At 42.6% G+C, this 11,189-nt stretch overlaps 1 protein-coding gene across 9 annotated transcripts in view; it reads left to right on the forward strand.

The window, feature by feature from the left end:
- The window catches only part of ZBBX (zinc finger B-box domain containing), a 34,229-nt gene extending 23,611 nt beyond the window's left edge, over nt 1–10,618 (forward strand). For 5 of the 9 annotated variants that reach the window (XR_010081559.1, XR_010081565.1, XR_010081561.1 and 2 more), the window contains exons 21-23: nt 2,537–2,683; nt 6,521–6,690; nt 7,091–10,617. The gene's annotated coding sequence lies outside the window, so the exon portion shown is untranslated. Of the gene's footprint in view, nt 1–2,536; nt 2,684–4,049; nt 6,473–6,520; nt 6,691–7,090 lie in introns of those variants that run through there. The other 4 variants (XR_010081567.1, XR_010081564.1, XR_010081562.1 and 1 more) reach the window with 4 other exon arrangements.
- The last annotated feature ends 571 nt before the right edge of the window (nt 10,619–11,189 follow it).

Here is an 11,189-nt window from a genome sequence, read left to right on the forward strand (position 1 = left end):
TTCAGGCTAATAAACTGCTTGAGAAAGAGAGAGCTGAGAAAATAATCTTCAAACAAATGCTCTGGTACAGGGAGCAGACTCTGAGCCCAGGGTGAGCTGGTGGCTGGCTTGACTTCTGCTTTAAAACCTTTTTCAATTACCCAGATTTTACAACCCCCTGTCCATCTTTTCTTGTTTAAAGTTATGATAGAACTATAAAAGAACTTCCCAGACGTGCAAAATTTCATTGCGAGGAAGCATTGGCACTTTCAGGCCAAAAGTTCTCACATTTTGCTGTTTAAGTTCCTCGTGCTCACTTGCTGTGCACACAAGATTAATGTGGGTGGAAATAAAATCTTCAGCTTGGTTGTAGGTAGACAAATATTTCCCATGCAGGAAGATGGAGTGTTTAAAAAAGATTGGTTGGAAATTAATCTTCCCTCTTGTGGTGGAGCCAAAAGTGGGAAATCTCAAACTGGATGTAAAAATGGTCTTTATATGGCCCTTTCCAATGGCTTGCTTTGAATTTTCATGGAATCACAGAGTGGTTTTGGTTGGAAGGGATCTTAAAAACCTTTTTCTTCCACCCTGCCCTGGGCAGGGACACCTTGCACTGTCCCAGGCTGCTCCAAGCCCTGTCCAGCCTGGTCCTGGGCACTTCCAGGGATTCAAAATCCACAACCTCTTTGGATTCATGTGTGGGTTTGAGATGGGAATGGGGAGAAAACCCCACATTTTCCATTTTGATGGAGCACAGTCCTGAACTTCAATTTCCATGTCCATATTAAGCAAGCTGATGAGATTTGCAGTTTTCAAGCTGGAAAGCTTCATAGCCATTATGGAAAGACATGCTAAATAAATTTAAAAAAATAAAAAAAGTCCTAAATCAAACAGATCAGAGTTTGCTCTGTTTGTAGGAAATGCAGGCTGGATGGAGCCAATAACCTGCTTTCTGTGGAATATTTTTGCTTGTTTTCATTGTTGACAGAGGTATTTAAGCAATTTCAGCTGTTTTCTGCTGTCTGCTTAAGAACTGCTTAGATCAGGGAATAGGCTGAAGGTTTAAGGACTGGCTCAACCATGACACCAGCGCCCAGGCCAAAGTTATTTCAGATTAACTAACAATAATGTTAAATAACATGTGGAGGTAGGAATATTATTGTTGCTGAGCAAGCTGGAATTTTAGAATAGTTTTTTAGGCCTGCTTGGAAAGAACTTATTTTCATGGAAAATCTTTGAAATTAGAGCATAACTTGGATTTTAAAGGTACTGGAAATCATCCTGATGTTTTACAAACTGTGTGAAAGAGAAGATTTCATGTTCTGAGGAGTTTCAAATGTTGTTCACTTCATCAAAAACCAACACAGGAATGTGATGGTTACCCTTTATTATTTCTGAATTGCACTGGGGGCATGAAGTATCTTTTCATAATTTACCAGACCTTTCTAATGTACAGCACTTGAAAAGACAGTGTTTTGTAGTTATCTGCAATTCCCTTCTGCAGTACAAATTAAAACTTGCTGAACTTTCTTGGAAAAGCATCACCACATAACATTTCTTATGCTGCATGATGTCTGTTTGGAAAGTCAAAACAGCTTCCTAGAGAATATTTTTCATGTTAATCTTTCTACCTGAATTTATTTGGCAGTGTAATTCTGTGGAAGATGATGAGTTTGCTTATATAACTTATGTCTACAACGCTTTGAATATCCCAATCATCTCAAAGTAAACCATTTTCCTTCCTCTTCCCTCAAGCATTTTCTACTGAACCTGTGAAAACTGGGATGTTTGACTCCTACATTAACATCCCTTGTGTTTACATCGTTCCTGCAACGTAAAGCTGCAGAAATAAGAGCTGGGAGGCAGCACTAGTAGCAGGCTTATGGCACAGCATGTGGGGAGTGCTTAGAAAATCACACCAGACAGACAATTTACAGCACTGGGGGTTATTTTTCACTCCAGGACTTTGATCTGGCTGCAGGGTGTTTATCAGGACTGCTTTGCATGGCATCTACATTTAATAAGGCAGCTGAAGAATGTTGAGGCTGCTTTCCTGACAATTTTCTAAACAAAATAGAATGCTTGCTGCTCAACAAAAGCTTTTTTTTTTCTCCATTGAGTCAAAAATCAGACCAAGAAATAACTGCAGAGTTTTATTACTTGCAGATTACTTGCCCAGACAGCTGTGCTCTCAGCATGTCATCAAAAAAAACCCTGGTCTCAGAAGCCAAAGCAGCCTGAGAAGCTGATCAATTTAAACACAGAGCAAAAGTTGTGGTTCACCCTGAGGTATTGAGGGTGTTAAATGCTCTGCCAAGGCACGGGGCTGTCACTGTCACAGCACTGCAGAGATTCCTGCTGGTGCTGGGGCTCTGTCCTGTGGGCTGCACAGGCAGAATTCAGCTGGGGGCAGTGGGGATTATCAACAGCTCATCCAGGGAAGGAGGATGGCCAGGGCCAGGTGTCCTTTCCAGGGAAAATCTCTCGGGAAGGAGGGGGGAGAGCTCCACTGGAAAAACTCTGAATCCCTGATGCCATCTTTGCGTTCTTCCTCCAGAACAGGCAGCAGGGCCAGCCTGGAGCAGCCTGGGCTGGGGAAGTGTCCCTGCCGTGGGACAGCCCGGCCACAGGATGAGCTTCAGGGCCCTTCCAACCCAAACCATTCTGGCCTTCTGTGGATAATGGTCTGGAAAGGCTAAAAGGGGTGAGCAGCTTTCTTTCTCTTCTCTTCTCTTCTCTTGGGAGCCCCAGTTCTATTCCCAGTATTGTTCCCTGTGCTGTTGTTGTGTGACCCTGTCCTCAAAGTCTCAATTTTCCCCAAAGGGAAACAGGCCTTGAGATAAAACACCTTTAGAAAATGTCTGATTTCCTAAATTGTGTGGATGTAAATAAGCAAAGGAGGGGAACAAAGCCTTGTGAGGCTTGGCATGAGCTTTGTTTCAGGTGAGAATGTTCTCTTTGTCAGTTTGGAGTGATTTTCAAAAGCACAGTAAGACTTCACAGGAGGACTTAAGTCAAAATGAGACATTAAATATAGAGATAGGCACAAACTTAAATTAAATGTAACAAAGAAACACTCTCAGAATTTTTTTTTCCCTGACAGAAATAGCATAAAGGAACTGGATGCCTGTTACTGGCAGCATTTATTTTCTTACGGTGAGGCTAAATTTGACATGAGTGAATCCTCCCCTGGCAGAGCTCTCCTGTTTCCAAGTGTTGTGCAGCCCCTGCAGCTCAGGATGCACAGCACGAGCTGGGTGGTGGTGCCCATTTCACTCTGCCAGTGACTCTTTCCAGGGCTTCAACAAGTGCTGGAGGAAAAACGTGCTGAAAATTCTAATTCTCCTGGTTGGTGCTATTGCTACTTCTGCTTAAAAAAAAGTTTAATGTCTCCTTTTGGTGGCATCCACTCGATACTCGACTCTTCATTTTGATTCAAATTCTGTTGTCTTATAATTTACAACCCAGCTAAACATTTCTTTTCATGAATGACACCCGAGGCTTTGTGCCTGCAAGTATCTCTGCATGAAGTGGGTTATTTAAAGCAAAAATCTGTTTGCTTCCAAGAGAAGAACAATGCTCTGAGTGTGAATGATGTGTCAAAACGTCAACCAAATTGTCACCTGAATGTGACAGCTCCATTCTGCGGTTCACATTAAATAAAGATAACTGAGGAATGTTGTAGCTGGCTTTGTTTGTTTTGCTTAGTGAAGGTGTTGGTTTGATTAGAAGTGCTTTTTCAGGAATCCTCTTTGACAGCAAACAGCCCAATGGTTTTACCTTGGTTTTTGAATAAACTCCTGCTGCCAAAATCTCCTCTGAAAGTATTGTTGTGGGTGTTGGCCACTGCTGAGACCTGGCCCAGTTTCCTCCCACATTCTCCTGTGCTCTCTGAGCAGCCTGGCTCCCTCTCCTTCCAGCAGTGCTAATCGAGGTGCAGTGCATTGCAAGATAAAGAAATCACCATTTGCAGTTCCTTTTTCTGTATCCTCTGTTGCAGCAGGCCTTTTGTCCTTGCTCCTCAGACTTTGCTTCTTGTCCTTCCCCTGTTCTTTTCCTTCCCCTTGCAGCTGGTAATGGACACCTGGAGGGAGAGGAGAGGAGACAACAAAAACCTGTGGCTGATTCCCCAGCAGAGTTGGACTTCAGTGGTGACTTTTGTGTTTTTTTTTCAGTTTTCACAGAAATTTGTGGCCTCCAGCACTGAGGTATCCAGGCCTTTCCCCCCACCCAGCCCTTGCTGCAGGCAGGGGAAGGTTCTCCTGATGTTGTGTGGATTCCCTGCTGCTCAGCAGTGCCTGACCCGTGTCCCTCAGCAGGTCCTGGCTCCTTTGTGTTGTCCCTCAGGTCCTGTTTGCCTGGCAGCCCTCAGGGAGCTGCTGCTGCTGCTCCCTTCCAAATTCTTGGGCCCCAGCTCAGGTCAGGAAACCCAAATAATCAATGGCTGTTCTTTGGTGTGTGTGGCAGCCAGGAACTAAAAGCTCCTGCAGGATGCACTAAACACTTCTTCTGTACAATTCCAACTTCAGGTGTGTCCATTTCCATCCAATGAGGGTGATTTACTTATTTTGGTTTATTAGAAATGCAGCATCCAGTAGGCAAAACCCTAATAAAATTAACTTGAGATCCAGGATATTTCTTAGAAGATTAGGGGAGCTGCGAAAGGAGAAATAGAGAGAAAACCAAAGTAGGTTTAATTGTACTGATAAAGAGAATGTGTGAGACTGTAAAACTGAGGGACTGATGTGTGTTTTTTATAGGGAAAGTGGATTTAAAATGGAGAGATTACCTATTGCAAGAGCAGGGATGTATTTACAGATGCTTAACCCCGTGTTCATGTGTTTTCAGCTGGTGTGTGCATAAAAGTAAATGGCTTAATAAATGCAAATGATTTGTAGCACAATTTTGGGCTATAGAGCAGCTTTAGTACTATGACTTAGGTCAGATTCCCTTCTGTTCCTTCACATAACCCAGCCAGAATGATGGCAAAACCCCACAGAACCAGGCATCACATCTGTAGTTGAGTTTTCCAAGGTAAATGATCTTGCAAAATGTGTTTTCTGTAGGGCTCGTTGGACTGGGTTGACCTTTGTGACAGCTTTATTCTCTTCAGCATCCTCGAGCTTTGAGACAAATCAATAAATTGAGCAGGAGCACTGCACAAAGACCAGATGGTCTTCACCCAATACTTGGAAGGGAATTAAAATGTGAAATCACCAGGCTGCTGCTGTGGGACACCACTTAGATCTGCCTGGGTGCAGGAGGAATGGCAGGGAGGAGCTCTCCCCCCAGCCTTTGTCTCAGTGTGGAGCTGAATTCAAATCTGACTTAGCACAGCATAAAAATATCAGGTGCTCGGGGGAATGGACAAACAGATGTTGGGAGTTATCTCTGTGACTTTTATGAAGATAAACAGTACCTGGAAGATTTTGGGAGAAGTCAACAAGTATCAGGGTGACATAATTTACATATTATGTAAAGATTTTCCCAAAAAGCCTCTTGGAAATATATATAAAAGCTGTTTAGGAAATTGAACAAGCATTTGGATTAAAAATCAGGCTTTTTAGGCATTCACAACTCATTAAAAAAGAGGTGGAACTGAAGGACAGGTTTTCATGTGGAGGCCAATTCCAAGGCCTGGAAAAGGAGGTAAATAGGTGACAATTTGATGCTGATGCAAAATGACTCAGAATATTCTAATTAAAACTGGCTGTGGGAGCTTGCAGAAATTCCAGTGTGACGGAGGAAACAGAATATTGATAAGTGAGTGACTGGCTGTGGGTGGGAAGGAACCTTAGGCAAAGTCATGGCTGAGTTCTGAATTTGCTGGTTGGGAAATAATCTTTGGAAATAATCTTTGCTCTGATTTCCCTCAGAGATGTGGCTGAGGGGCAACTGAGCTGCCACACCTGGAATTCCTCATGGAGCAGAGTTAGGCCACTTGTGCAGTGCACTGGTGATGGAATGGTGGAGGGAAAATCCAAATTCTCCTCTTTGGGAAGGAAATTCTCCATGAAAAGCCGTATTTTGCAGGCAGCACATGTTTTTTTCATTTTGATTTGATTTTTTTTTTGTTAATTTCTTTTTGCCATTTATACAGTGCTGGTCTAAGAGTCAAGATGGAAACTTTATCCCACTTCCAGATTAACTTTGGTTTTAATTTGACCATCAGAAATGTATTTATTTCTAACCAGCATTTTTAATTTCAAAGGATCTTCTCTCTCCATCAGTGCTTTTCTTTCAAGTCATCATATCAAATGAGAGGCAGCAATTAAAACCTCACATTAAAACTTTGCTAAGCTGATCAAAGATAGAGTCTGGCAGGAGATCCCCCTTGGTCCTTAGGATAGGATGTGACTAATTCACCTTTTTATGGCTCCAGCTGTGTTTGCTGTAAAAGCTGTGGTAGCTCCATTGTTTAGTAATGTAATTAAATTTAGGAGAGGTTTAATGCAGCCAGTCCATGTGATGAAGCTAATGACTTCTGAGATTCCTTGAAGACTGACTGTATAACGCTCATAAAATCCCTCCTTTGTTACAGAACTTCTGTGACTTCACAAAAATGTGAAATCTGGCACTTGGCAGAGCCTGAAGGAAACATCTGGGTGCTTTTGATCAAAGATGCTTGTGGAAAATGAGACTGCAGAGCATCAAGAATGGCACAGTTTGACAAAGAGAGAGGAAGAATGCAACACTCCTCAGCAGAAGTTGGTAAATTTGGGGGGAAATTTGCTGTGTAGTTTCTTATTCCTCCAATAAAGCTTAATGCCTGCACAGAATATTCAAATAAGTTGTTTTAAATACTGGGGGTTTAAGACAGGCACTGAAGCTGAAATTTATCTAAAATTAAGAAAATTAGCTGCAGAATATTCTTCTGCAGCATGTGGCAGAACTTTAAGTTAGTAAATGGAAGCTAAATGATTTTTTTACTGTCCAGTGTTCAGCTTTCTGCAAGAGTAAATCATTTCTTTGAGGAGTAGTTGAGTAACTGGAAACACTCTGTGTCTGAGCTAAAGGAGTGATTTATCTTCCATTGCTTTCTGAGTGCTGTATTATGTTACAAATCTAAAGCTATTCAATAAATTATAAAGAATTTGTGTATTTTTTGCAGGGATGTGATTTCTGTAGTTTCCTGAGCACACAGAAGAGTGGAGAGGACCTTCTTTGCCCATTTGCTAGAGAACAGTTGATATTACATTTGACAATCCCCTAATCCAATTTATATCCAGCTTGCTGCTGGCCACCTGTGAGCAATTTTATTCTGTGGCTTTTTGTTTTAATCTTGAGAGCTCTCATTTGTCTGTGGAGGATGATTCCCTTGGACTGCCTCAGGATCTTGGGCCCACCACAACAGCTGGGTACTTAATTCAGACATTTGGAGTTACTGAATCCTGATTTTTTTGGTAGGAGTTTCAGTCTGTGGGATGAATGCTGCACTCAGAAAATTGCTTTTCATGCTGTGGTGTTTGCTGCCGTTGTCCTGTGAAGGTGAAGTTGTGTCTCAGTGCATGCAAAATGAAAAGTAAAGTAACCTGGCTGGCTGGCTGCTCTTTTAGACAGTAAAATGAAACAGTCCTTAGCCCCTGGTAATGGTATCAGCAGTGTTTTCTTGATTTAATAATCCAGGCAAAATGATTTTACTGCCTCAAATTTCATTGTGGGGGGTTTGGGAGGGGATGGTTGTCCCCTGTAATGAGCTCCAGCTCAGGTATTTCAATTTTTCCCCTTGGATCAGTGAACATCCCAGGCCCTGAGTGCCGGGGCCAGGGATGCTGGGGAGGCTCTGCCCTGGCTCTTTCCATCAGATTCCAGCACTGCAGCTGCTCCTGCCTGCTCAGGGCTGGGCTCAGGTTTCTGTGGGGGCAGGGGATGGAGGGAGGTGCTGGGGTACCACAGCCAGGTAGGATTGTTATTATTCCATGGAATATCCTGCGTTGTCAGCTCCACAGCTGACAAAGCTCATCTGACTTACCTGGTGCCCTGCTGGCCAAAAATATTCCTCACTTAGATGGAAATGTTTGGGTTTCTTTCATGGCCAAACACATCTGCCAGGGTTCTGTTCTGGCCTGTGGAGGTGTGGGTGACGTTTGCCTTCTGAAAGCTGAGATTTGTGGCCAGTATGTAATAACTGAATTCTGTGTGGTGTGTTCTGTGTCTGACCTGATCAAATTCTCTTTTCTCTGTGCCTGTGCCTCTGTGTATAACAGAAATGGGGGGATTTCAGAGTGAGGCTTTTGGAAGTACTTTACACTCACATTTAATAGCTGAAGGGTAGTGAGGTGTCTGAGCAAATTGGTAAAATTAATTTAAAGGTGCTTTTTGAGCAGAAATCTAAATTCTACTCTCTTACCCCATGCATTATTGAAGTGGTTGATGGGTTTATGTCCAGGTAGCACCTAAAACAGGTGAAAAGCTGTGCTTGGACTTTCCTGGAATGAGATTATGTTTAGGAGTGCTTAATTAATTACAGAAGGGGAATTTGCATGTGCATTTCTTTAGATCAGTGATGCACATTTTCATGCTGTGTTTTGAGTGTTGAGATGGAAGCTGAGACTCTGTTTTGTGCAAAGAAAATGAAATAAGAGGAAGAAACGTGATCTGAATTAAATAAATCTATTCTTATCTTGAATGATAAAAAGAACAGGGACTGGTTGAAATTCTGCTTGGACACAAAAACTCCCCACAGACAGACAGTGAAACCTGAAATTCCTGTTCCTGAAAAAATCATGGAGTATCCTGAGTTGAAAGGGACCCACAGGATCATTGAGTCAAGCTCCTGAACCTGCCCAGGACAGCCCCAAAAATCCTGAGAATTCAGAGAATCCTGAGCCTGAGTGCATTCTCCAAATGCTTCTTGAGCCTACATCCAGCCCTTTCCAGCATCCACAGTCCAAAGCCTCAAAAGAAAGAGCAAAAGGAAACAAATCAAAGTGTAAAGCTCATTTTACAGCAAAGACAGAGGCCTGAGCATGCTCTGGAAGTTCTGGTTTCCTGAGTGTAACCTGCAAAACTGCCTTAAAATGACTCAAATATGATCAATTTAAAATGTGCTCCAAAAGTCAGATAACTGCAAAGAAATTTTCTACTTTTGATTTCACCACTGCTGCTTGAGAATACTGCACAACCTCTCTCCTGGCTACAGAGGAGGATGAAGAGAGGACAAAGCCTGTGCCTGTCTCTTCAGCAGCACGAGGCACCCGGGACACAGGTAAAAAGCTGGAAAAATAATGGAAGCTGAAACAGGAACACATCAGCAATGGGAGAGCCACAGAGGGCCTCAAGACAGCCCTGCTACCTGATAGAAAATCAGCCACAGCTCTTCAGGTGCTGAAAGAAATGAAAAATCTGCTGTCAGACAGCACTGGATGATGTGTGATGGACAGCTCAGGCCATCAGTGCTTCAATTTTTTGGACACATCCACCTCCATGCTTTTATAGGAACACTCACTTGGCCACTTGGCTGCATCTCCAGCAGTGATAGCACTCGGTGAGAGCTCTCACAAGGAGAGAATGTGGATTTGGATTCCCCAGGAGCACAAGTTTGCCTGACTTGATAGTTTCTTAATGTGTTTTATTTTTGCTTTCCGTGTCTGATAGAATTGTTGAAATGAATGATGTCGTGCAGCAAACTTTGGGATGCCTGGGGCAGCACTCAGACACACTGAGTGGAAATATTAAAAACCTGTCAGAAGGGAAAGGGCTCCTTCCTCTCTAAACTGCCAATGTTTTATACACTGCCAGAAACACCTCTGCTTCTCCTGAGCTACCTCGGCTGGTACTGATGAAATTTGGTTTTCACTCACCCAGCTCCAGTCGTTGCTTAAGGGCCTGAAGGAGATGATTACTTAAGTCAGGGAGCAATTTAAGGGAGGTGGAATGTGAGGAGCTTTCTAAGGGAGAGGTAATGGAGTCGGGTTTAACTCTTGCTGTGACAGCAAAAAAATGTTGCCTTTCCTTTAGAGGAGGAGTTTGTGTCTATCCAAAATCCCTGTGCATTTTCCTGACCCATTCCAGCTTCTCTAGCAGTGAGGTGGGAAGGAACCCTTCTCTCTTCCAGGAGTAGCCACAACATTTCTGCTTCATTGTCTCTCTTCATTTCTCATTTGATTTAGAAAGAACCATCTGTGAGTTTGAATAAACATTTAAGTGCAGGGAGTAATAAAACAGAGTTTTATGGCTGGTAACTTTTTCTGGTGACTATTTATGTTTATTTAGAGACTCAAAGGGAACTCTACAGAGGCTTTTGCTGCAGCCTGGAATTGGTGGCAGTCCTGAGGCTGGTGTCAAGCCCTGCTTAGAGCCCTTCTGGTCTGCTCAGAGTGCTGAGAGTGGCTGATCTGTGCAAATAAATGTCATCTGTACAGTTTAGCAGACAAATATGTCTGGGGCAGGCACAGCTTGAGGTCATGTTGAGAAAATGTTATCCTAAAGCAATAGGTTAAATGGATAGGGGTAAATAAAGGCAGCTTCAAGAGCTGTTTGTTGTCCTATTTATGTCCAAGCTTTAGGTATTTGCTCCTAATTTTATCTCTATGTTGAACATGGGGGAGAATAAACCTTACAAATTCTTTCCCCTCTGGCTTTGGAGCTCTTACTGACTGAAAACAAAGTATAAATTGCAATATTAATTGTATTTTATATTGGGAAATGTAATTAAGCCTTTTTTTTTTTAAGTGACTCAAGATTTTCTGTTCCTTCAAAGAAAGAGGCTCCTTCATTGAAGCCTTTAATGTCATTAAACTTTTCCTCAACTGCAATACCTGAAAGTGTTAAAGGACCAGAACAGGAAACAAGAGGAGGTTGTTCTGCCATTGTTTGGTTGAAAAGGAAAATGGAAATAGTGTGTCAGGTTTTGAGGATTCAAGAATATAATACTGAATGAATGAGAGTTCTGCAAATCTGATGTTGAAAGTCTTGTCAACCATGAAAGCTGTGCCAGAACTTCCCAGAACATTTAATTTTGAGGAAGAGAGGTCTAGAAAAAAGGAATATTTCTTCCTTGTGCAAAAGCAGAAGGGGAGTCTTGAGTGTGTTTTCAAGAGAGAACAAGTTGCACAATCAGCAGGAGATTCTGGAGATGCTCCTGTCTGTAAATTCAGCAGCACGGCGGGGGGAAAAGCGCTGAGCCTTTGAAATGTGTAACACTCCCTGCCTCTGAAGGCATGTTAGCAGCATGGACTCAGCAGTTTCAATAACCAACTTTGCTTGGG

The sequence above is a fragment of the Prinia subflava genome, chromosome 11 (genome assembly GCF_021018805.1).
Source record: "Prinia subflava isolate CZ2003 ecotype Zambia chromosome 11, Cam_Psub_1.2, whole genome shotgun sequence".
Taxonomy (NCBI): Eukaryota; Metazoa; Chordata; class Aves; order Passeriformes; family Cisticolidae; genus Prinia; species Prinia subflava.